Here is a 25,539-nt window from a genome sequence, read left to right on the forward strand (position 1 = left end):
TTAGTCTTTATTTCAAATTTTAAAAACTTTGATGTGGGTCCACTCTGTTGGCGCCACATCCAGAGGAGTTCTGACCCAGTTGGAACTCTATATCATTTCAAACCTTTCAATCTCAAAGTCTACTTTTGAATCTCTTTTGAAAAACCTCTCAGTTTCAAGTTCTAAAATTGTTTTTGAAAATTCAAGTGGGGCCCACTCGGGGTGGCGCCATATTTAAAGAAGTCAAGGTTAGACTAGGGTTAGTCATTGTCCTAGTTAGGCTAGGGGTTTAGAGGAGTCAAAAGCAATTTTAAAAATCCATTTTATTTAAGTTTTAAACCATTGGTTTTTAAAGGTTTTAAATTCAAGTTTTAAAAACCAAATGTGGGTCCATACTAGGTGATGCCACATTTGGACTTTCTAGGGTTTAATTAGGTGTTAATTAGTGATTAATTAGAGTCCCACCTAGGCTATAATTCTCCAAAAAATCGTTGCCCCCTTTATTGGATTTATTAGAAATAGTTCTAAAAAAATAAAACTCCTTAATTAACCCTAATTAAGATGGTTTTGAAAAACTATAAATAAGGGCTCTTTAGAGCGGTCAAGGAGGGCTCTTTTTCTCTCAAATTTTCGTGAATTCTCTATCCTCTCTAGCACCTCCACCTTATTCCATTGCATCTGCAGCCCCAAGGTGAGTTATTTAATATTATTTTATTATTTTTTATTAGTTTTTTATGATTTTATATTAGATTTCATCATTGGCACCTCCCCTTTCATGGATTAAACCATGGATTCAACCTCAAGAACCTCAAGTTCAATTAAAAAAGATGATCTAACCCTATTCCATGCTGTTTTTCATGATTCTAATCTATTAGAATAATTTATTGCATTGTTTTTTATATTCTTAACCAAGAAAACATGAGATTTATTCGATTAAATGGATTAAATCCATGGTTTCAAGGGTAAAAGCAATTTCAGCCATGGATTCCCTGTGTTTTATTTATTTTTTTACTTATTCATGTTTATTACATGTATTCCAGCATAGAAATTAATTTTGTTTTACTGTTTAAGTTTTTTTTTATTGTTTTCATTAATTAAAGCATGTTTTATTGAGTTTTATTAAATTTCTGTGTGTTTTAAGCTTAGATCAGTAAAGAGCATGTTAGTTCATATTGAAATACTCATTGTAAATTGCTGATTTTTTTATATGTGATACACGGATATGTCAGTGAACTACTGTGAAAATTTTAGATGTTTTGGGATTCCGGAATTCTGTTAATAAAATATAAAGACAAATCGGGATTTCTGTTGATTAAAATCGTTGTTTAATTTTATGTCTAACTTGCAGATGTGTTATATCTCTCATCCAATATTCGATTCTAGATCCACAAAGTACAGTGGATTTAAGATGATGTGAACTATTTACTGTAAAATTTGGATAATTTTTTGCTTCTATTTAGTATTTTTCCTAAATCAGAGAGTTGGATTTTCAATTTAAAACTCGTTAGGGTTTGACCAAAACCCTAATCAGACTTGTAATGATCATAGATCTCAAACCGTAGATTAGAATCATGATCTGTAAAAAAGGAAGTTTATTATTTTTATGTCTACTGTTTACTTCTGAAATTTCAAGGATTTTTTATGAGGTTTGCTATTTATTTGTGTATTTTCAATCGGAAGTACCTGTTTTAACCCTTTTTAGATTCGTCATATTTAAGTCCAAATTGTCGGAAGGGTTTCTCTCTCATCAGAGATGCTTTTTCGAATCTGTAAATAGAAAATTTTTTATTTTGCTATCTAGTTTACCTCTATAAAATTTCAAAAATTTCTATGGTGATTTGACTCCTGATTCAGGTCTAACATTGAAACTGGTCTGTGAACATGGGTGAAAATAGCTTATTTTAAGATTTTAATGCAATTTTTTAGTTAGAATAATATCAAAAATATATTTTTATGATCCCAATCTGATTTTAGGGTTATAACAAGTTCATGTGTCGATTTTTATGAATTTTGGAATCCATTTGATGCTTGAATGGATCAAATTGCAAAACAGGATCCAGAAATACTGCCAAAATCGTGATATTTGTGATATTTCTTGATTTTCGTGTATAAGCTTATAATTTTAGGGTTTTTTCATGGCTAGAATCATATTAGGGTGTTTCATGTTTGATTTTATGTTTATTTCAATCATAAATCCCAAGTTTTTACCAAAATCTATTTCAGAAAACCCTGATTTCAAGGCCATAGTCTTGCTATCAGGGGCATTTTGGTCATTTGACCTAAATTTCGAAATTCTAAATCCTAATTTTCATATTTTTAATCATGTCACATCATATTTGGTTTAATTTATCTTCATTTGAATTTTAAAACTTGCATTTTACAAAATATCTTTCTGAAAACCTTGATTTCAAGGCCATAGTCTTGCTATCAGGGGTATTTTTGTCATTTTGACCCTAATTTCGAAATTTCAAATATAATTTTCATATTTCTTCTATTTTATTTCATATTTTATTAAGTTTATATCAAGGAATCATGGAAAAAGACTTATATCTAGAGAAATCCAGTAATTTCCAGATATTGCTGGATAAACCTAGAAAAGCCAACATATCTTCACTAACAAGTTTTATAGTTTTGCAGGGACATTGAAGACTTTATTTTCCTATATTTAAGTTTGATTAGTGATGTAAATTCTAATTAAATCTGGAATAAGAATTTCAATTTCTGCATAGAATAGGATGCATTGCATATAGTTTTAAACTTTGATATATAACTGCTATGTATGCCAATTCATGCACATTCTTTACAAATCCATTGTGGTCTACACGAATGACACGTGCACTAGCTATTATGGAGTTGACAAACTTGGTGGAATTTGTATTTATGGCCATAGTCAGAATACGAATGAGACCCAGATTTGTGATCTTCGTATTAGCCACATTCAGCCTACACTCTTAGGCTAACTTCAAAATGCACTGCATTTCTCAAAAATACAAAAGGATTTTCTCAATTCCTCAAAATCAAGTCTTTCAAATCCATATTCATTCATTTCATTCATTTACAAACTCCAATTCCAACTCAGAGAAATCGATTTTCTCAAAATTTCTAAGTCTTACTCAGAAATTGATTTTCTCAAAACTCTGAGTTTTCCAATGATATTTCAAGCATTTCTCAAGTTCAAATCCTGATTTTCCAAGTTATATATTCAATTTCCAAGTTCTAATTCAGAAAAATCGAGTTTTCCAAAGTTATTGGGGTTTTCTCAGAAATCGATTTTCACAAAACCTCTAAATTCCTCATAAATCAATTTTCATTTTCCTCAGAAACATTCTTTCACCATAATTCACGATTTTCCAAAGGACTTCTTTTCCAAGAATTTTCAAGTATCTCCAATATCCAAAGCAAACATCATGTTTTCAACCTGCATTTTCAGAAATTCATAGCACATGCCTGATTCTTTGTGCATTTAGGAAATAGAACACGATTTAGACAAGTTGGGTAATGCTAAGCACACAATTGATCCTTGGTTCAATTACCCCTGGTAAAGGCGCCAGGAACGGTTGAACCTCATACCGACAGGCGAGTCTCATTCTTCAAAATTATCCTGCATTTTAAAATGGAGGTGAGTTATTTTCAAAATCTTTTTCAAAGGTCAGTTTGACTTGCAAAAGTAAAATTTTGCGATGATAACAGGTTTGGCGACCGTGATGGGACCTGTCTTCGCCTGATCAATTGTGTGCTTAACCTAGTTCAAATTGTCAAAATCGTGTTCCATGGAATGTCAGCTTTCATTTCATGATATCATGTGAACCTAGGAGCTTAGACTCAAACCCAGCTGACATGGATTGCATGTAGACTAGGTATGGTTTGGTAGGACCATATTGAGGAGAATTATTCATGCTCACATAGACTTAGGTCTAATACAACACTCCTCAATCTAGGATTTGTATGAAAACAATGTTTGCTTCTTCAAATTTTTTAAAATCTCTATCTCTTTAGGTTTTAGAGACTTCTGATTTTTTTGCATGTGATCATGTTTTCAAAAACCACCCCACCTATCTTTACACGGTCTTCACGTTGTTGGGCTTTCTTCCAGAACCATAGTTCGGGACAAAGCCTCACAACTGGGCCACCTATTTGGGTGAAAACCCCCCTGCCACGTACCAAGGGCCATAGTCCAACGTATATCGGCAGGCGCTCAAGGATGTTGGAAACCTTGAACCTAGAACCGGAGAAATTGATTTTATGCCACGTACATCGAGCCTTGGCTTGAGTATATCGACATAGCATGATTGGACACAGATGATCTGAGCCCAGAGTCAGGATTAGGGTCCTATAAGCTCTTTCAAAACTTGTGCATCTAGAGTCAGCTTTTAGGGAATGTTGTATGTGCATACTTATTTGTGCAGGATGTGATTGAATATTTTGTAGTTATTTCCTTTTTATTTTCCATATTTCCACAAGTCTTCTAAAATACTGGACGATTTTCAGAAATCCCTAAAATTTTCCATCTGTTTCCATATACTGTTTAAAATTTCCTGTTTTATTCAAACCCTGGATGATTTTCCAAATTCTCCTTTATTTTCTTCAAAACTTCAGGTGATTTTCATCCTTTCTTTCTTCTGGATCTCAAACTTCCAACCTTATTTTGATCCTGCCTGCAATTTTTCAAATGTTGAAATCTTATCAAACTTCTTTTCTCCATGTCTGCCAGATTTTTGTCTCTTTTCGAGTCCTTGACATCTCCTACATTGTCTCTATTTCTCTCAAAAATCTTCAGTCTAAACCATTCCTTTACTCTACAGAAAGCATTGGCATTTTTCACCGTGGTTCAAACAAGGTCGGGAAAGAGAACAACGCCAAGCAGTGTCGAAGAGATGAGTTCTCTAAGGCCAGTCAAGAAGTAGGACCAGACAAGTGAAGATGAGATTGATCCAGTCATGTACAGAATGTTTCAAAAAATGATGACAAAAATGCTATTAGAGCTACCCCAGTCAAGCACCAAAAAGGAACCAGCCAAGCGGAATGATCGACTTCGCCAGTCCAGTCCCCAGCATAAAGGGAAAGAGAAAGAAAAACCAAAACACAAAGACTGGAGCACTGATCAAAAGTTCACCCCTTTGGATCATAAGCTCGAGACTGTTTTAGAAAATCTGCTCGCAAAAGGCATGGTTCATTTACCAAAAGTCGTCGATCCTTCGTCAATCATGGGCAGATTCAAAGAGCAATTTTGCAAGTTTTACCGCACAATAGGACACGATACAGAAAATTGTTTTGTCCTCAAGAATATCATTCATGATCATGTTGATAAGAATATTCTGGGGGAAAGCAAAATAGCAGACCAGCCGGCTGTCCTAGCCAAACCCCTTCAATCCCGCTCCCAGCAGAAAGCACACAGTGAAAAGAAGCCAAAGCATGAAGGTTGGGGTTATGACCGCAAGCTCACTCCTCTAGATCAGCCCCTCGAAGAGGTCCTTGAATACATGCTGAGCAAAGGAATGGTTAAGCTTCCAAGAATTGCTAATCCTCCGGTCGCCCTAGGGAAATAGAAAGATCACTTCTGCAAATTCCACCAAGTTACAGGGCATGATATTGAGCGATGCTTCATCTTCAAAAATATTGTTCAAGACTGTATTGACAAGAATCTCCCTGTTAAAGAGGAAGACCAGTCGGCCGTTCTGACCGAGCCTTTCCCTGATCATTCATGAAGATGACAAATGTCGATGCTTTCTCATTTCCATCATTTCTGTTTTTTGCTTCTCTGAATAAATGTAGTCTCCAGTTGCTTTCTTTAAATTTGTCATCCTTCCTCCCAGACATCAATAAAATCATCAGTTTTCCTTATATTTGGAGGTCATAATGTTATTTTCTGAACTCTCATGCAATATGCCCTTTGTGATGAATGTTCTTCCTGCCTTCCTTCTTAGATAACCTCCCTAGTTCGTAGAGAATCTCATTGCCAATTATGCATTACTTTGTTATATTCCTTCAAAAATATCTTTTTCTTTATGGTTGACGGCCTTGCCTAGGTAACAAGGCATATCTCGGTTGTTTATTTCCTCTCATGGAATAACAATGTAATTATCGCAATCCCAGCAATAATCTCATCCCTGGTAAAGAGATATCCTTCAAATTGTCAACCCAATTTCAGATCTTCATCCATTATTTTCCTTCTATTCTCCAAGTCATTGCCTTCAAGAATTTTCCCCCATTCTAACCATCCCATTTGTCTTACAGAGAGCATTCGTGACATTCAATGGTTTAGACAAGGTTAGGAAAGAAAACTGCGCCAGTTGAAGATATGGCACATTCAACAGCTTCAGAAGAAGAGATGGGCTCCCTGCATTCCGGCAGAAAACAAGGGCAGCAAGCAGATGATGGCATCGATCCTCAGATGTATGTCATGTTCAAAAAAATTATGAGCAAGGTGCTGGCAGAGCAAGCTGAAGCTAGTATAGAGCAGACCCAGGTCAAGTAGAAGGCTGAGGGTCACACAGTCAAGAAGCAGGTGAAGATATCTAAAAAGCGTGCCCAGCATGAAGATACATCTGATGAAGAAGAATCAGCGAAAGATTCAAATGAAGAGTTTGAGACTCATCAGATATTCCGCAAACCTACTGTAAGATCCACGATTTTCATTTTCATGTATATTGTGTAATTATATGGAAATCGATGACTTTTTATGTTTTGGCAATTTCTGAAGATTTGCTTATTTTGAGAACTGGGTTAAATCGCGTGATTTTATGTAAATAGAGCGATTTCGGGAAATCCAGACTGAATCATCCTCTGAAATTTTTAGAGTAAGTTTGGAATAGGGTTGTAGTGATACACCACGAATTTGAGATCCGAACGACGAAAGAACCTCGTCAGTGCATGTGAATTACGAGTTTTGACATAATTTTGGAGCCGAATCTTAGAACGCTTAATTTTATCGAACGAAAGGTGATTTCCTCAAGAGGCATCAACCATTCTACGTTAATTAAGGTTATAAAGATAATAAAATAATTTGTTGGGATTAAATTATTATTTCAATTCATTAAATAAGTGTTTTCTTATGATATACATATTATGCGGGTTTTGGTTTTCGGATCCGGAGTTCCTAGTGGATCCAAAACCCATGGACGACCCCTCTAGTGGATGTCCATGGCCATGGTTGACCAGATGGATGGCAATTTCGAAAAGATCTTGCATGGATTTTAAGCATAGGCCTCTATTGGCCAGTGATCATTTCCAAAACCTCATGATGGAGCCCAAAGGCCATCATGAGGGGCGTCTTTTCCAAAAGGAGAGCATGGGGCTGGTGCCCCATGGCAATTTTGAAACTATTTTGAACATTTTCAAATACTCAAAACCGATTGGATGAGTAGGGTGGCAGCCAAGGGCGCCCCCTTGTAAAATCTCAAACTTTTAAGGCTTGTAATGGATGGCGTTTTTGAAATTCTGCAAAATCTTTTTTTGAAAGACCAATATGCATTGGTTGTTGGAGGGTGTGGAGCTCCCCAACCCTCCATCTTAGAGGGATCAAATCCCAGTCGTCCAATTTTTTTTCCAATACCTATAAAACCATTAAAAAAAAAAACGGGTTCCCCTTTTTGCTTTGGGTGATTCTTCCTCTTCACTTTCTCTCATTCTCTCTCTCTCCCTAACTCCCTCTCTTTCCCTCTCACTTGCCTTCATCCTCCATCGGTGGGAGCTCCAAGCTTGGTGTGTATAGCTGCAGCACCTACCTCATCTCCAGCTAGCTAAGGTGAAGACTCACCTTCCTTGTCGACTTACAGATCTACATGAAGCCATTGGCGCCTTGCATCGATGCATGCAAGCCCAAGTGGCGGATTAGTAAACAAAAAAAAAATGCAGTTTTGATTATTGAATCCTCATTGTTTCATAAGCTTTTGTATTGCATGTTCTTGAAATAGATTTCTTCCTTTTGATTCCTACATTGACGTTTTGGTCTTGTTCATTTGCTTTTCCTACACATGATTAGTTGTTCATTTTCCATGATAATGCTGCTATGCCATTGTTTCCCTTTGTTTGCTGATTTATTTCATGGCACCCTCATCATAGGGGTGTGCTGGACCGAGCTGGGCTCGCCCAGTTTACACCCAAATCGACAGCCCCCTTGCATTTCCTTTTTCTCGTTTCTTTTCTTGTGCATTCTTTCTTTTGGGTTTCGGCTAATCCCAGTCCCAGCACAATGGGACTGGGGTTGCAGCCTAGCCTTGGGCGTGGGTCACTATGTGACCACTTTCTTGAAGACGTGCGAAGGTCAGGCTGGTGATGGTTGAGGTGTTAACCTTTGGGGCTTCTTTTAGCTATGATGTTCTTTTCTTTTTTTTCTCTCTTTTCGTTTTCGATTTTCCCTTTTTAGAACCCGGACTGGAGCTAGTTGGGCCGGCTTTAGGCGTGCCCAGCATACACTCTTAGTTGCTGAGAACCTAGCCCTGGGGCTCTGGTTCACGCGGCAAGAGTGGCTCGGTCTGGCCCAGTGGACCCAACCCCTCCTTTCGCTCCAAGATGAAGTTGGCGCCACCCGGGTAGTCGGTGCATGTGCATAGGGATTGGCCCTAGTCTTGTTTTCTCTTTTTTGTTGTTGTGACTGTGTTTCGACTAGACCCTTAGGTTCAGGTCTGAACCGAGGTCTAGATCTGATGTGTTGACCGCCTGGGCGTGGCACAAGGTGCCAGCCCTACCTACCTTTTCGTGGGAGCCAGACAGAGCCCTGTGGTGCCAAGCACCTAGACCCTTTTCATTCGGCCATTGTGGGTTGCATGCAGGTCCGAACCAAATGGTTTAGACCTGTGCATGTGTTAGAAACCAGGCTGGCGCTTGGTACCAGCCATGGTTTTGTTTCAGGGCGGGGCGGGTGCCAGCCGAATGGTGCTGGGCACCCGGGCCACGCTAGCTGACCCTTGCGGGTCTGAGTCTGAACCAAGGAGTTCAGACCTATTGCTGGCTAATCGTTGTTCGGTCTTATAGAGCAGGCTGTTTGAGTCCAACTCCTTGGGCTCAACTCGCGGACTTAGCCACGGTTGCCTTTGTCGAGGCTGGGACCAGCCCCAACCGAACACTTTGACAGGTAAGGTCCAAACTGTGAGTTGGACCAGACCCGGATGGTAGGCACGACCGTAGGACCAGACTACCCTTAGCTAGATCTTGTTGGCAGAAAGTGTGTGTGGACCTTCGTTTTTGGCACCCTCGCAGCCCGTTACGCCATTAATTACGGCAGATAACCCCTTAACACTATCAAGCCAGTCCACACTAGCTGTGATCTGATCATGGTGGGTTCGGGTTGACCTTTGACTTATCCTGCACCCTCTCGTTAGTTGATTAGGGTTTGGCATAAGTATTCATGCCTTGGGTTTTAGTGAATTCGATATGTATATGTATATATATATATATGGATATATATATACATATATCTATATATATATATATATATATATATATATGCCAATGTAATCCCCAATAGATGGGTTACTTCAATAGCATCTTTGACACGTAAGTGTGTCATGTTGCGTAAGGAAGATCCTTATGCCTTGTTTTACGTGCAATGGCCTAGTTAAAGAATGCAGACGAACACCATTGCAAATCCACATATCTGGAAACTCCATGGAATTACAAGTTTAGTTGAAATATCCTTGCTTCGAGTCCGCAGGCGCGGCACCCCATACCGTGGAGATAGCTAATGTTGTTCCCATAAGACGGGTTATCCGAGATTCGCTTCAAACACCTAAGTGTGTTGAACCACGTGTAATGGTCTTTTGGGTCGCAATTGTATCTCCCCTGCAAGAGCAACGATCCACCTTGGGAAAACCAATGTTATTCCCATTAGACAGGATGATTGGTTAAATTTAATTTCAAACCCTTAAGTATGAAAATGTTGATAAATGCAATCTTAACACTGAAGTATGTAATATGGTGTAGTTTAATATCATGTAATGACTATGTGGTTATACTTGTGTAAAAGATAGAAATTGTGATACTCTTACACTTTGCAATTGGCACATCTTAACACAGTTGTGAGTAGTACGTACCCTGAGGAGGTACATCGCTGAGACATTGGTGAGTGCATTAGGTGCACTTACCTTGTGTAATGAAAAGAGAGAAAATTGAACACCATAGGGTATGAATATTGAAATGATTTGTCATGGGCTCAGTTGGAGTCTTCGGGCAATGACCCTTGTGTTGTGTGGACTCTTGTGTGATATACCCTAAACAAAAACAAAATAATATGGTGTTTTGACTGCTTTCACGAGCGGTGTGCTCCGTTCGTCGTGTGAGGCTGAGCACGTGGATGGGCAGGCCAAGTCCTCGTTTTGCGTACCCTGCGGGGACCACGAGGTAGATTCCTCGTTGTGAGGTATGATTGAACATGAGCCTTAAGAAAGATAAACCTGCTTCGCCCCATTCACAAAATGGTTCACCTTGGGAGAGGGTGGATGGTACAACCCTGAGTGACTTGTCGTTACTACGACACATGTTTTGACAAGAGCTGTAGCGTCCTTTGGCCTCCAGTCACTCAAAGTTAGGGAGGTCGAGGTTGCCTTCTTAGGACCTCACTACTGCAGTAGTATGGATTGCAATCCTTGCCTATGCGAGTGTTTCTCCTATCCGTGTGCTGCTCGCATGTGGTTGACTCGGTCTGTAGCTTCCCCGGTTACCACACAAGACTTGTAATAATAGACGCCGGGTGCATGTCTCACAGAATGCGAGGTTTCCTTTGCGTACCAGAAGGAGTAATCAGAAGAACTTAAAGGCTAATCAATCAGCTGACTTACTGTGGTTACTACTTCCCTTGTGCTGTGGACTTTACTCCAGTTGCTTTTTCTTGTTCAGCTGTTACTTGGTTACTTTACTGCTCAGCACTTGTTACAGTTGTTACTACCTTGAGCACTTGATTTACAGTTACTGTTGCTTCCTTAGTTACTTGTTGTTCAGTTAGTTGCTTTAGCTACTTGCTTTCCCTGTTGCTATAGCTTGTTGACTAGTACTTGTCACTTTACTCTTACCCAATACAGGCACTTACACTTGTTAGCGTTCCTGCTTTTCTTATGCACATGATACATGTATATCTGTTTGTGGTTGTTTCTTCACCACCTCGCAAGAGGACTGACTGGGGATGTAGGTGACGAACAGGTGTAGTGCGGATGCGGTGATACACGGTGGAGGCTCTGAGGACCCACACACACTTGACCTGCAGATCCTGTACCTGGTGGTTTTTGGGGTTCTGGTTGTTGGGATATATATTCCCAGTTTTGTACCTTTTGTACTTACTTTTGTAAACTCTTTAAATTGTTGGGTTGTTCCCCCTTGTTACCTCACAGTTACACTTTTGTACATATCATTGGTTACACTGTTTTCACTTGTTGCACTTATCTGTGGCGGCCGCCCAGACTTGCGGCTTTGTTGTTTTCCCATGCTTACTTTCCGCTGGTTTTCTACTTAAACCTTTTAAAAAAAAAATTCTCCTAAAAAATTCCAAGTTTTCCAAGGTCGGGGTTTGGGGCGTCACAGTGTTTTGGTATCAAAGCAGAGTTTAAGTGTGTGGTCAGAGCTTCATCGTGCATCATCCATCGCACTGTAAGTATGAGTTAAGCTTCTTTATTGCTTTTATTTCCTGCTTTTTAGATAGTTTGTGTTTGTGGATCTGTGCATGTGATAGATGTCGACAAACCCGACTTATGGCAAAATTTTGGAGGCTCTCCAAAACCTGACTCGAGGCGAAGAGGCCCTGAGCGGAGCTGTGCGACATTTGACACATAATGTGCATATGTTGGCACCTCCATGTGCCAGGTGTTTGGAAGATCACGCAGGGCAGATCTGTCCCCGTGAGTTGGCTGAGTGCCCCTATTGTAGTCTTCGTGGGCATGTCGTAGAGGAATGCCAGACGAAACAGAGGGATGAGCTCTGGAAGGCCAACACGGAAGACATCAAGGATATATCTTCGGTCTCTGGACCATTGTTTATGGAAGTGGATAGTCAGGACGAAGAAAGGCGTGGAGCGATCGATTCTCCCCAATACTCTCATGAATCCTACCCCTATGCTGTTTCTTCGAAGTATGTGCCACCGATTCTGAGGGAAGTCCTAGAGATCTCTGACACGCCGCTGAGGAATGTTGTTTCTCCTCCACGTGTTAGGCCGAGGCGCTGTGGTAGTCGAAAGGACTATAGGGACTTCTATACCAGCAAGTCATGAATTTGTAATGTGTTGCTTTGGTGTTAGAAACACTGAGTCAGTGTTTCGTTCTTACTTTTATCGTGCTTTAGTTATTGGCAGTGCTTGTTTAACCCTACCTTGATGAAGGGTACTTCTGTAATGTTCAGTTTTCCCTATTAATAAAACGGAAATTTTCCCATCTCTGTGTAATTGTTGGTTGCTTACGTATAGACTTGTGCGTATTTAGATGGCGTGGCGCACCAGGTGTGATGACCTTATGGAGACTCTGAACAACCTTACCGAGGTTGTGGGTCGACAAGCAGAGACTATGAGGAACATGGGCGAGCACCTCAAGCAGGCCGCCCAGGGACAGGGAGCACCTGCCCAGGTTCCTGTTGCAGTAGTCCCATACAAGCAGTTTATGAGCTTGAACCCTCCCTTGTTTGATAGGAAGTCATCGTCGGAAGCAGCCGAAGACTGGATCAGAGAGATAGAGCGTATTTTCTGTGTGCTACAAGTCGGCGATGATCGGAAAGTTGATTTTGGGACATATGGTCTCAGGAAAGATGCAGAGAGGTGATGGGCGACCACCTGGGAGATCAAATTCGATAACCAGCCAGTTGATTGGGAGCAGTTTGTAGAGGCATTCTATGCAACCTATTTTCCAGCTCACGAGAGAAGCCGGAAAATGCAGGAGTTTCTCGACCTCCAACAGGGTAGTTCTTCTCTCTCTGAATACGTAACGCGTTTTCGCAGTTTGGAGAGGTTTTGTCCACACTTATACACGACGGAGAAGGAGCGAGCTCTTAAATTTGCTCGAGGGTTGAAGCCGGTACTACGGACGAAGGTGTACACCCGTGCACCTATGACGGTCGATGAGGCTTTAGAGACAGCCTTCTTGCTCAAGTATGATTGAACCAAATCGCAGAAGACTCCCGCACCACGTCAGCAGCAGCATAATCCTAGCCAAAGGAGTTGGCCAAGGAAGAGACAATTCCAGAGGAACCAGGGTGGAAGGAAGTTTCATCCTCAGTCAAAGAAGCAGCAAGACAACAACAACAACAACAACACCCGCCATATTCAGTATCAGAACCATAGACCCCAATACCAGCAACGCCAGCAGCCATAGCAGAAGCAACTTACCGCAGCCAGTTGTCCGAAATATACCACAGATCATCCAGGGCGACCTTGCCCACGGGACACAGGTGGATGCTTATATTGTGGGAAGATGGGTCATTATATCCGGGATTGCAGAAAGAAACAGGCGGATGACCAGCGCAGGAATACGCCAAGTGCTTCCCAGCCAGCACAGCAGCGACAGCCTTCGACACAGCAGCAGCAGCAGCCGCAGTCATATCCTCCAAAGTCAGGGAACCAGAAGGTCATTGGAGGTCGAGCATACATGGCAACAGTTGAGCAAGTGACCAAGGCAGAGTTGGTCCAAGGTACGATTTTTATAGCCGGACATGAAGCATTTACTTTGTTTGATAGTGGTGCTACTCATTCGTTCATAGCAGCTAGATTTGCTCGTACCTTACCTTTGGCAGTCGAGTTCTTGAATTTTTCGTTGGAGGTTCGCACTCCAACTGGAAAGCAGTCTTTTTGTGACTCGTATATCCCGAACATTGAGGTGTCAGTGGCAGGACAGAACCTGTCAGCTGACATTATCCTGCTAGATATGACCGAGTACGATGTGATTTTGGGCATGGATTGGCTTTTCGAGTACCATGCTCAAGTCTTTTGTCGGGAAGGCAAGATCATTCTTTTTCGGCCTGATCATCCTGTTTTGGAGATCAAGCTTCATCGACCTTTGCGCGATAGTCACATGATATCTTCCTTCAAGGCTCAGAAGTATCTGCGAAACGGGGGTACTGCCTTCTTAGTCAGTATTGCCCCAGTTGAACCCGAGATGGTTTTGATCGATGACTTGGACGTGGTCCGAGATTTTGTCGATGTGTTTCTCGAGGAGCTACCTGGTTTACCTCCGAGGCGAGAGATCGAAAGTGGTATCTGTAAACACCCCAAATTTTTTAAAATGTAGTAAATATCCCCTTTTTGCCCTTTGACCCCATTTTCTGGGTAATTGAGTCGGTTTTTAATCTAAATTCCATTTTATTTCTCAAATTTTGTTGAAATATCTGACTCAATTTTGGATTCAGATAAAAGATTCAAATCTGAGCTTCGTTGTCCAATTTTTAAGTCAAAGTCTCAAAATTTCCAAAATAACTTTTTGAAAAGCTCAGACAGTTTGTCCGGTATCCGTTTGGATCCATCATATTATGTTCCTTGATTTGAGGTTTAAAACTCGAATATTTTCTCAAAACTTGGGTCCAAACCCATTTTCTAAAGAAATCAAACCCAAACTTTCAAAAAAAAAAAAACTTCTCTTTTTGTAAATTTTTATCAAGAAAATGCAAAAAAAAAAAAATTGTTTCATCTCTCATACTGCTTAGGTTTTTGAATCTTATTTCCAAAAATAACAAAAAAAAATCTGAAAATGAAGAAAAGAACAAAAAAGTAAAAATATAAAAAAGAAACAAAAATCAGATTTTGAAAAAACTATTTTTTAAAACAATCTTTTAAACTAAAAACAGTTTTTTTTTTTAAAAGCTTTTAAAAAAGAGCCGGCCTTTTTGAAAATCTTTAAAACAGGAGGGTTTCAACAAATTTATTTATTTTATTTTTTTAGGGTTACGAAACCCCTCCTTCTCGGCCTTCCGGAAGCACCCATGGCCTCCACCCGCCCAAACCCTTCATCCCCGATCCTCCACGAGCTTCTCCATGGCCTCCGTCCATCTGCAACGGAAATCTGGATCGCCCCCTCTCCTTCACGAAGCTTCCACCCCCCCCCCCATGTGCGATCTCCTCTCCATCGCCCTCCGATCAATGGCTTTGCCATCCCAGCCTTTGATCCCAAACCGCTTGCCTCTCGATCTTTCCTTCCCCTCTTATTTAACAAACCCTCATTTCCTCAATAGGGGGATCGATTTTTCGTGACCTCACCATCGCCCTCCTCCGATCCATCGGCATCCATCAATACTATCCATTGATCACAACCATCAGAAGGCACCCATTCCCTTTGGCCTCACTACATCTGATCTTTCTCCTTTCCCTAACCCCTAGTCTTCTCCAGTCACTCTTCCCTTGGCGCCTCCTCCTGAAGGAAATCAGAACCCCTCTGTGAACAAGAGGGATTTCACGATAGAGCGAAAGAAGGAGTCTTCTTCTTACAAAACTTTTGCGGAGCTTCGCTGTTTAAAGAGAATCAAAATCTGCTGCAAAAACCAGGCAAGTACCCCTCTTCTTTCTTAGCCTTTTCTGAAGTTTTGTCCGGATTTTCTACTTCTCCCCCCCGTTGACGCACCATAGATGAATGTTGGGTTGTCTGTAGCAACCCCAACATATTCCTGTGCTACAGCAACAGAACGATTGTGTTCCAACACCTTCACTTCGCGTTTACATTGCTATCTCTTGTTCCATTTTTTTTTACCATCGTTGATTTCCGGTTCCTTGCTTTCATTTTTTTTTTTTATCATCTGTTCATATTTCGATTTCATGTGTTATCTTAATTTCTGATTTGCATTTGTTTCCTGTTTTGATTAGTTTTGATTTTTGTTTTACTTTAATGTCAAGCCTTAATTCATTTCGGAATTTTGGTTCTTGCTCTCTTTTTTTTTTTTCTCTCTCTCTCTTTCTTTTCCTTCTTTCTTCTTCTAAACTTTATTCTGATTTCCTGTTTTGTATTGTTATTTTCAATCTCTCCATCGTTCATGATATTTAGCTCATTTCAATCGTATTTGAGTCATATTATGCATTGCAATTTTGCTTAGCGTCATCATCGATCATCCTTAGCCTTTCTCTTTTTCTTATTTTGTATCTTGTTATCGTCTCCTTTTGCCTATTTGAATATACGATTAAAATCTCGTGTTGAGACGATTGATTTACGGTTTTGATTTTTCTACAATATTACTGCGTGTTCTAGTATAGCTGATTTACTACATCTAGTGTAGTAGTGTTTTGTAATATACTATTGGGTCGGCTGATAAAAAAAAAAGAAAAAGAAAAAGAGAAGTCAAAAAAAAAAGAGAAAAGAAATCGATCATCTGATTGATATTTGAATTGGACCAATTCAGACAGCCGAGTTCGATCGATCTACAAAGTGATTACTGGTTCTAATTCCAGCGAATTGATAACAAAAGCTTTTAGGTGAGTTGATCGGAATTTGATCGATCTGAGTTTGACCAAATGTCGAAGGATGCTGAATGTGGCATATGAATCTATCTTCATTTTGTATCACTTTAATTTTCTGCGTTGTTAATTTCGTCAGAATTTTGGATTTATTATCCTCTGATGATCTTTGTTGGACATGGGCGGAAAGAGCGTTTTGAATGTCGAATGTGTTGAATCAGATAAATTTGATTTGAATCCTTGGGTGAACGTGGATTTAACTAAGTTTTGTGACAATACTTAACCGAGCAGATCAACTTCAGGACTGAACCAAACTTGTTTAACAGGATTTGTTCTACAGGATTGCACATGATTTGTTTTCACCATTTATTACTCTGTAAAAAATTTTGATTCTCTGAATATGGGAACGAGTGTTGACATAATTCTGGGAGGAGTGAATGACCGTGTGTTAGCAGTGAATGATGTGTGCCAGACATGAATGATGTTAGCCTTTGTTAGTATACATTAGCATTTATTAGCATATGTTAAAATCAATTTCAGCATTTGTTAGCATATGTTAAAATTAGTTTCAGCATCCATCAGCGTATCTGTTACAGTTTCAACATCCATTAGCAAGTTTATCAGCATTTATTAGTATATCTTGATTAGCAAATGTTAGCACCAGTTTCAATATCTGTAGCATCATTCTATGTATTCTGGAGGAAAACTGGAGGAAATGAGAAACATACTATCAGATCATGATATTGAATGCCAATCCCATTATCTTCATATCATATGCATCAACAGGTACCACATCGCCCAACAACATTGCATTTTCCTTCCTATGCTATGCTCACACATGCTGAGTCACTGGCATATCTCCATTTGTACCTCTCGCATGTCTGCCATTATATCCCAATCTGGGGATGGAATGTTTGCTGGGGCATAATATGCCTTTCATACCAAAGGTCATTGATCTTCAAACTAGAATCGGACATTAGATGGTAAGCCGTGGAGGATGTTTCTGGCCCGGACAGCAATGCGATCACAAGTCCATGGGCAAAGACTGTGGCTTATTGCTGCAGAAAGGATTTGGGGAACCTGTTAGACTCGCTAGGCTCAATAGGACTAGTCATTTCATTAGGATAATGAGTTATAAAACCCTGAGGTTAGAAAATTTGGTCATCAAACTTCCATTGTCAATCGATTGCAGATTTATTCTTAGGAAGTAATCAAAGATTTGAGGCAGTTACACAAAATACAGTGAGGTTAATTAGGAAAATCGGGTCAACCATGGTTCTCCTCAGGTTGTTCAGATAAGACATCACCCATCAACTTGGCAATCATATTTTCAGGTGATATCTTTATCAATTCAGGTTTCCCTCCCATTTACTTGTTCCGCTTATTTTACGTTTGCATTCATTTGGCATTGGTCCAGCATTCTGGTATTATAAAAGGTCATTCATTAAGGTGTTTGTGATGAATAACATAGCAGTGTCTTTTCCCCAGCTATGCATTCCTGGTTATCACGGACCAGCGACCTCCGTGGTAGCAGATTATTTACTTCATTTTTTTTCTTCTTTTCTTCTTTAATACCACTGAAGTCTCGTTATTAATAGTTTCATTTTGTAGGTTAAATCTGCCTCTCCATATTTCGGTTTGATCGATCTACAGGTAAAGTCCTATGACCTTCTATTGATATTTATATCCCATATCAAATTGAATGATAATATTTTGGTAGCATCAGCCTATCACATATAGGAATAGTCTGTCCAATTTAATATGTTTGGGTCTTATTTCACATTATGTTTGTGCTTACCTGCAAGTTGTTACGGTTTTTCGTGGGTTGTGTGCATTTGACGAAATATGTATATCCAACATATTCAAACCTCCAGTCTGGTTGACTGAATCCATTGGAAAAAGAAATAGATGAATCTGAGTCATGTTTGAACCTGTATAGCAAAAACCCGTGATCTGCGTTATGACCAGATTTTGAATCTTCCCTCTTTATTGAGTTTTGTCACATTACTTCTGAATTTAGAGTCAAAATTTAAGTGCCGGGTAATTTGGGTATATTCCAAGCGCTGGAGGGTGAGGCGAGATAAACAGCTAATGTGGGTCAGCATGATGAATCAGTTACAGTAGGATGGATAAAGTAATTAAAATCCATGCAGGGTATATACGGTGGTAGTTTTGATCTTTATGGGCTAAAATTAGTGGTGAGCCTGTGAATCTGCGTTAACCTCCTGATTAGTTTCACTATATTGTCCCATGTTAGATACTGAGCTGTTGGCACAATGAAATGTAAATGGCCATGAGAGTCTGTTGGCCATTCTGTACTGACAGTGTGTCAGCCTTCAATAAGTTGGCATCCGCTGGAGTGTCAACTTCTGTACACTAATTACAATGTCCATGATAGGATATTAGTTATTAGTTGGTTGTGCTATCAAATACTGTATAGCATTAGGTTTTGACAAGAATGGTACCACCAGTGGGTCCATTATATGTTGTCACTTGCAGTTACCTGATTCCCATACGATCAGCCATCATCTACTGCTGAATCACCACAGTATCATTCACCACACCACTAATGGTGTGTACCACTGTGTTCTTCAATGATGCAGTCACTCATTAATAGATATAGTAAATGCATTGTATTTTTCACATTATATCTCCACTCCATATCATTATTTCCATCCTCTATCATGCGTATACATAGGTGTGAGAAATCCCATGTTACCTATCATGCATATCTACTGCCTATGGGTACATATTGGGTTGGCGCTTTGTGTGTTTAGGCTTATATCTAGGTGACTGTATCCTCATAGTTATTTAGATAAAGATATTTTCATATGCCCTTCCCTTAGAATTTGGGCATAGCCATGTTCATTTCTTTCATTTAGGTATTCGCATGTATATATTCTTCATTAATATAGACGATCACCCTTGATCATATGTATATAGGTGTTGATAGCTAAACTCAAAATTTTGTAGGAAATATATGGAAAACATCATTATTATAGAGTTGTATATTCAAATTCATGTATTGTAATAGTTAGATCTTAATGAGAATTTACATTTCCTGTTTTAGATAGAATGAATGAGCATTGTAAATATCATAAATTGCTTATTCTCATGCTTTTTGCTTTTATTTCTCAAAATCTCACTATGGTGAAACACGAATGGCTCGTACACCATTTCGTAAGAGGTAATTAATCCTAAGTTGATGATTTACATCAATGGCCATAGTCAGGATGTAAACAAAACTTAGTATTTTTATCTTTTATGAAATAATACTGGATCCTTTTCAAAATCCATCATATTTTCTTTAAATATTTTTCTCTTTTATCAGAGTTTAATTTAAAATTAAATCAATATATATACCAATGGCCATAGTCAGGGTATATTGAGAGTTAATTTCATTTTAAACTCTATAAAAGCACCAAAATATGTTTTATTCTTCACCTGAATTTAAATATAGATTATTATATAATACATTCAATAACCATAGTCAAGGATGTATTATATTTTCAATCTTATTTTAATTCATTTAAAAAATGAGATATGCTTTTCAAAATCCAATTTTAAATTCTTTAAATTCATTCATCATTTAGGATAGAGCAACATCATATTTTCAAAATTCTTTTCAAAAATCCAAGTGATATTAATATCTTCTTCAATCAATCTTCAATTCTTGTAAAATCCTATTCATCTTTTCATTTTCAATTCTATTTTATCTTCAAATCTCAAAGTCCAATTTAACTCTGAGATTTCAAATTCATCTTATACTCAAAAATTCCAATTTAAATCATATTTCAAAGTTCAATTTGACTTTGAAATTCCAAATTCATCTTATATTCAAAACTCCAATCAAATTCAAAATTCAATTTAAACTTTAAAACCTCTGATTCATCTTCTCATTTCAAAATCAGGTTTATTTTTCTTATCCTCAAAATCCAAGTTTTGAGATTGGTTCTCAAGTCTTTTTCTAAGTTTTAAATTCAATCTAGATTTTCAAAAGACCCAGATCCATCTTCAAAGCCCCATTTTGGATTTTTAAAAGTCCAAAATCCAAAGTTAGAATTCGACCTCAATCCATTCTTAGGATCCAGAATCCAATGCCACTATGGATCTCAGACTTTAGATCCAAAATCCATTTTAGGATCTAGAATTCAAACTTCCACTTTGGATCTCAGACTTCAGATCCAAAATCCATCATAGGGTCCAAAACCCAATTCCACCTTTTGGATCTCAGGCTTCAGATCCACAACCTTTTTAGGATTCAGAACCCAATTCTACGATAGATCTCAGACTTCAGATCCACTCCATTCTAAGATCCAGAATCCAGTTCCACTTTTGGATCTTAGTCTTCAGATCCAAAATCCATCTCAGGATCCAGAGTCCAACTCTATCTTGGGTCTCAGACTTCAGATCCTAAACCCATTTTAAAGATCCAAAATCCATTTTATGATTCAGAATCTAATCCCATCTTGGATTCCAGATCTTGGATCCAATTCTATTCAGGGTCCAGAATCCAATTTCATTCCCAATTCCAATTTTCAAATCCAATTTCATTTCATTTTCAGATTTCAAATCTAATTCCATTTGCAGATCACATCTGGATTTCTTAAATTCATTTCTATTTTGGATTTCTCAGATCCATCCTGATTTCAAACTTCGAAATTTGAAATTCAATTCCATTTCAAGTATTCATTTCCTTTCCTAAATCCAAGTTTAAAACTCAAATTCAACTTCAAAGTCCATTTCTGACTTTGAAGCCTCATTTCTTTATCTCTCATCTCCAATTATTCTTTTCAAATTCAAATGATTTATTTTCCCAACTCTGATTATTTCAAAGATTTAGAACTTCTCTGATCTATCTCAAGTTCTAAATTAGATTCAACCATTTCTTCGCTCCATTATCAAGTCAGTCTCGGAATACTTGGAAATTTTCAAAACATCTTTCAAAAGAAGCATACATCCTTGCATTGCACAAGCATGATTCTTTGTGCATTTAGACTTAGAATAAATTCTTAGATAATATTTAGGCAAAGCAAAAGGCATAAATTCGATCCTTGATTCGATTACCCCTGGTAAAGGCGCCAGGAACGGGCGAACCTCGTACCGACGAGCGAATCCCGTGTCTCCATTTTTCCGTAAATATTTTCAAAACGGAGGCGAGTTAAATTTCTAAATATTTTCAAATTAAGGTCAAGTGAAACCCCGCAAAAGAGTTCCTCTTCTCTCTTCTTTTCTTTTCTCTTCTCTCTTCTTTTCTGTCTTTTATTCTTCTCCCTTCAAAAAGGAGAAAAATAGAAGTCAGAATGGAAAAAGAGAGGGAAGAGAGAGAAACCACAAGAGAGGAAAATTTTTGCGATAATCACAGTTTTGGCGACCGAGATGAGACCCCATCTTCGTCCGGTTGAATCTATGCCTTTGCTTTGCTTTGATATCATCTAAGTCTTTAGTCTGTAAATGTCAGCTTAATTTCCATGCAAAACCTTAGAAGCCTAGACTCTATCCTAAGCTGACATCATTGCATATAGGATCTAAGCATGGTTTGGTAGGACCATATTGAGGAGATTATTCCATGTTCACATTAGACTTAGGTCTTAAAATACAACTCTCCTCAATTCTAAGGATTGAATGCAAAACAATGTATGCAAGTGTATGCTTCTTCTCATTTAAATCTATCTCTTTAGGACTTGCATTAGAGCCTTCTGATTTTATTGCATGTTGATCATGTTTTTGAAAACATCCCTACCTATATTGTCTCAGTCTTCACGTTGCTGGGTTGTCTCACTGAACCATAGTTCGGGAGAGAGCCTCACAACTGGACCACTTATTTGGGTTCACGCCCCCCTACCACGTACCTAAGGGCCATAGTCCGAGGTATATCGGTAGGTGCTCAAGGATGTTGGGAAGCCTTTACCTTAGAACCAGAGAAATATTTCTATGCCACGTACTTCAAGCTTCGGCTTGAGTATATCGGCGTACCTTGATTGAATTCAGATGATCTGAATCTTAGAGTTAGGATTAAGGTCCTACAAGCCATTTCAAACATTGCATTTAGAGTCAGCCTTTAGGGAGTGCTATGTGCACATCCTTGTTTGTGCAGCTCTGATTATGCGATGTTTCCCTTGTATTCTCCTATATATATCAAACCTTTCTCAAAACCCTGGGTGTACTATTCAAAATTTCCCTCTATTTTCAAAAACCCCAGGTGAATATTTTCTCCTTTACCTACATTCTTTTTCTCTTTTGTGTCAATTTTTTCTTTAAAAGTCCTGGAAATTCTTTTTTCTAAATCCCTTGATCTTTCAAAAATTTCCAGGAGTTGTGTCTGTCCTCTTTCTCATCAAGAGTCTATCCGTAAGTCCTGCATTCTATTTAATTTTCTTCTTCTTTGCCTCAATATCATTCCGATGGAGTCCGAATCTCTCGATGTTGTCTTTCCCAGTCTCGTTCCTTCTTCCCTCGGTGGTATTATTCTTGGTTCGCCACCTTCTCGCGTATGTTCCCAGACCACTTGGATGATTGTGGATTGGAGATGGCATCAGCAGTAGGCAAGCGAACCATCAACGGCAGTCTGATTCAAGTTATGGTAGAACGGTGGAATCCACGTACCTGCACGTTCTGGTTTCCATGGAGAGAAATGACTCTGCTAATGGACGAATTCAGCGACATCATGGGATTTCCAGAGCCAGCTGGCCAGCTAGACGACCCGGTCGAGCAGCAGTTCTTGATCAACATCAAGGGGATAGACGTTCGAGAAGCATGGCCAGAGCTACAGGGAGCAAATCTTGGCCTCTCACGGAGATCAACGGGAGTCAGTTCATCGACTTGTTCGGACTCTATCGCAAGTATGGGGCCTACGAAGAAATCGATACCTTGTCTTGAGCAGCGAAAGAAAGAATCCAGCATGCCATGGTCCTATGCACAGTCGGACTAGCGTTCTTTCAGGATGGTCAGAATTTCATCGATGTCAGAGTCGCCCAACTCTTTCGAAGATGGGGAAGCAAACAGACCCGTCAGCTATCAGTATCCATGGCAGCTCTAGCCTTTCTCTACAGAGGATTAGCTTGTTTCGCACTCGGAGAGACTATTTTGGTGGAAGGATGCACGTATGCCTTACAGTCATGGTTCCTGCGACATGTGCCGTCAAAAGCCAATTCCTTCAGATTCAGTAGCAAGAAGCTGAAATCTATTGATCAGTATCGAGCCTTGATCGAAAGTTTGCACCAGGAAGAGATCCTTTGGGACTACTTTAACAGACGAGAGTCAGTTCCTCACTACACTTATGCTCGTAGCAAGCGATACAGATTGCTTGGTCCTTTCTTTTGTGTCGACTATAAGCCATAGAGGTGTCTCAGACAGTTCTCGCAGCGGCAGGTTCGCACCAACACTCGCTTCCCGACGGGCCGCATGCCAGAGTTCGATCTGCAGTCGGATCAGTGGTCCGGGGCATACCATGTCACCAAATACACTTGGGACTCCTTCATTCCTTTGTCTATGTTTCCTGGTCCTAATGTATCTTCGGAATATCGAGAATGGTGGCAAACTGTCTGCCCACCTTCTCTTTGTATTTAAATTTTGCCATCAATAAAAATGCAACTTTTATTCTGATAAAAAGCTCTTTATGGCCAAATTTTATTTTTTTTTATATGGACACGATCTCCGTGACAACCTCATCCTTAGTGATGAGACTTCTTTATATTCTTCTTCGATTATCTCTCATCGTGATGGACGACCTCGCTTAGGTCATAAGGCGCATTTTTGTTACCACAAAATGGTGACACAATTATCGCAAAGTTTGTGATGACCCGATCACTGGTGATGGGATAACTCGTCTAAATTGTCTATCAATTCCTTCTTTCCTGTCTTTTTCTCAAAGGGTCACATTTTCAAAAAAATTCCTCCAAGCTCTAACCATTCCTTTACCTCTACAGAAACCACTGACATTTGCAAGATTGTTCAAACCAGAGCCGAAAAGGAGACTGCCCCTCAGCACAGCGACAACGAAGTCGAAGCGACGAGCTCTCCTAAGTCAGTCAGGGGGCAGAATCAGAACCAAACCGATGACATAGACCCTGCCATGTACAACCTGTTCAAGAGAATGATGATCAGGATGATGTCAGAACAGGCTGAGGCCAGTCAGAAGGAGGTCGTTCCAAAAAGCAAACCAAAAAAGAAAGCTGTGAAAAAGCCAGTCAGGATCATTAGAAAGAAAGTTCAGCCTGACACCACTTCTGAGGAATCGGAATCAGCCGAAGAAGAATCAGAAGAAGAAGAACAGTTTGTCTACCCTCAGAATCCTCTGCCACAGCTTGTAAAAACTGCTGCGGAGCCCGAATCAATAAACAAGCCCATTCCGGTTAATGATCCGATGCAAGAGCAGATGAAAGAAATGAATCAGGCCATCAAGGATATTCAGGCCAAAAGCAAAGGCAAGCAGACCTACTCCGGTGAAGATTTTTACCATGGCCTAGATGGGGATGACAATCTGGAAAATCTCCCTCGGAAGTTCCTCAAGTTCGACGGAACAAGCAACCCTAAGGCTCATTCGACCACTTTCTATGCTGAGTGTGGCCATTTCAGGAAAGACAACCGGGCGTTATTCATTTGCTTTCCTCGCAGCCTAGAGGGTGTAGCGGCCAGGTGGTATGCAGACCACATTAATCCTATCGAAATATGAGAGTTCGATAAAGTTGTCAACTTGTTCATTGAGCGCTTCATGTTCAATGTTGAAGCCTCACCAACCCTCAACCATCTGTACAATCTGAAGCAGAGCGAGAATGAGAAGGCTAGCGAATTCATCCACAGGTAGAGAAGCACCTGTAACAGAATGAAAGTTCCCATCCCAGAGGAGCACGCCTTACAGATTATTTTGAACAACTTTGCCCAGCCTCTGAGGAACCTCATTTCTACATCGCCCGCCAAATCATTCATCAAGCTAATTGAGAGAGCCGAATGGCTCGAGATCGGCTTGGACAATGGTTTGTACGAAGGATATCCTTTTGTCAGAGGGAATCTTGATCAAAAGAAGAAGGCGCACGCCGCCTATTCTATAGAATTTTTGGATCATAACAGCGATAGTTATGGCAACAAGAAAAGCAAGAAAAATCGTAACAAGAATGCTAGACACTTCAGGGCCGAAAGGACAAACTCTGCGGCCCAAAAAGGAAAATTTGTCAAGCCACAGCCTGTTCAGTCAGCACCGCAGCCAGAAGCGAAACAGC

Source organism: Nuphar pumila, chromosome 1, assembly GCF_984573655.1.
Source record: "Nuphar pumila chromosome 1, dmNupPumi1.hap1.1, whole genome shotgun sequence".
Lineage (NCBI taxonomy): Eukaryota > Viridiplantae > Streptophyta > Magnoliopsida > Nymphaeales > Nymphaeaceae > Nuphar > Nuphar pumila.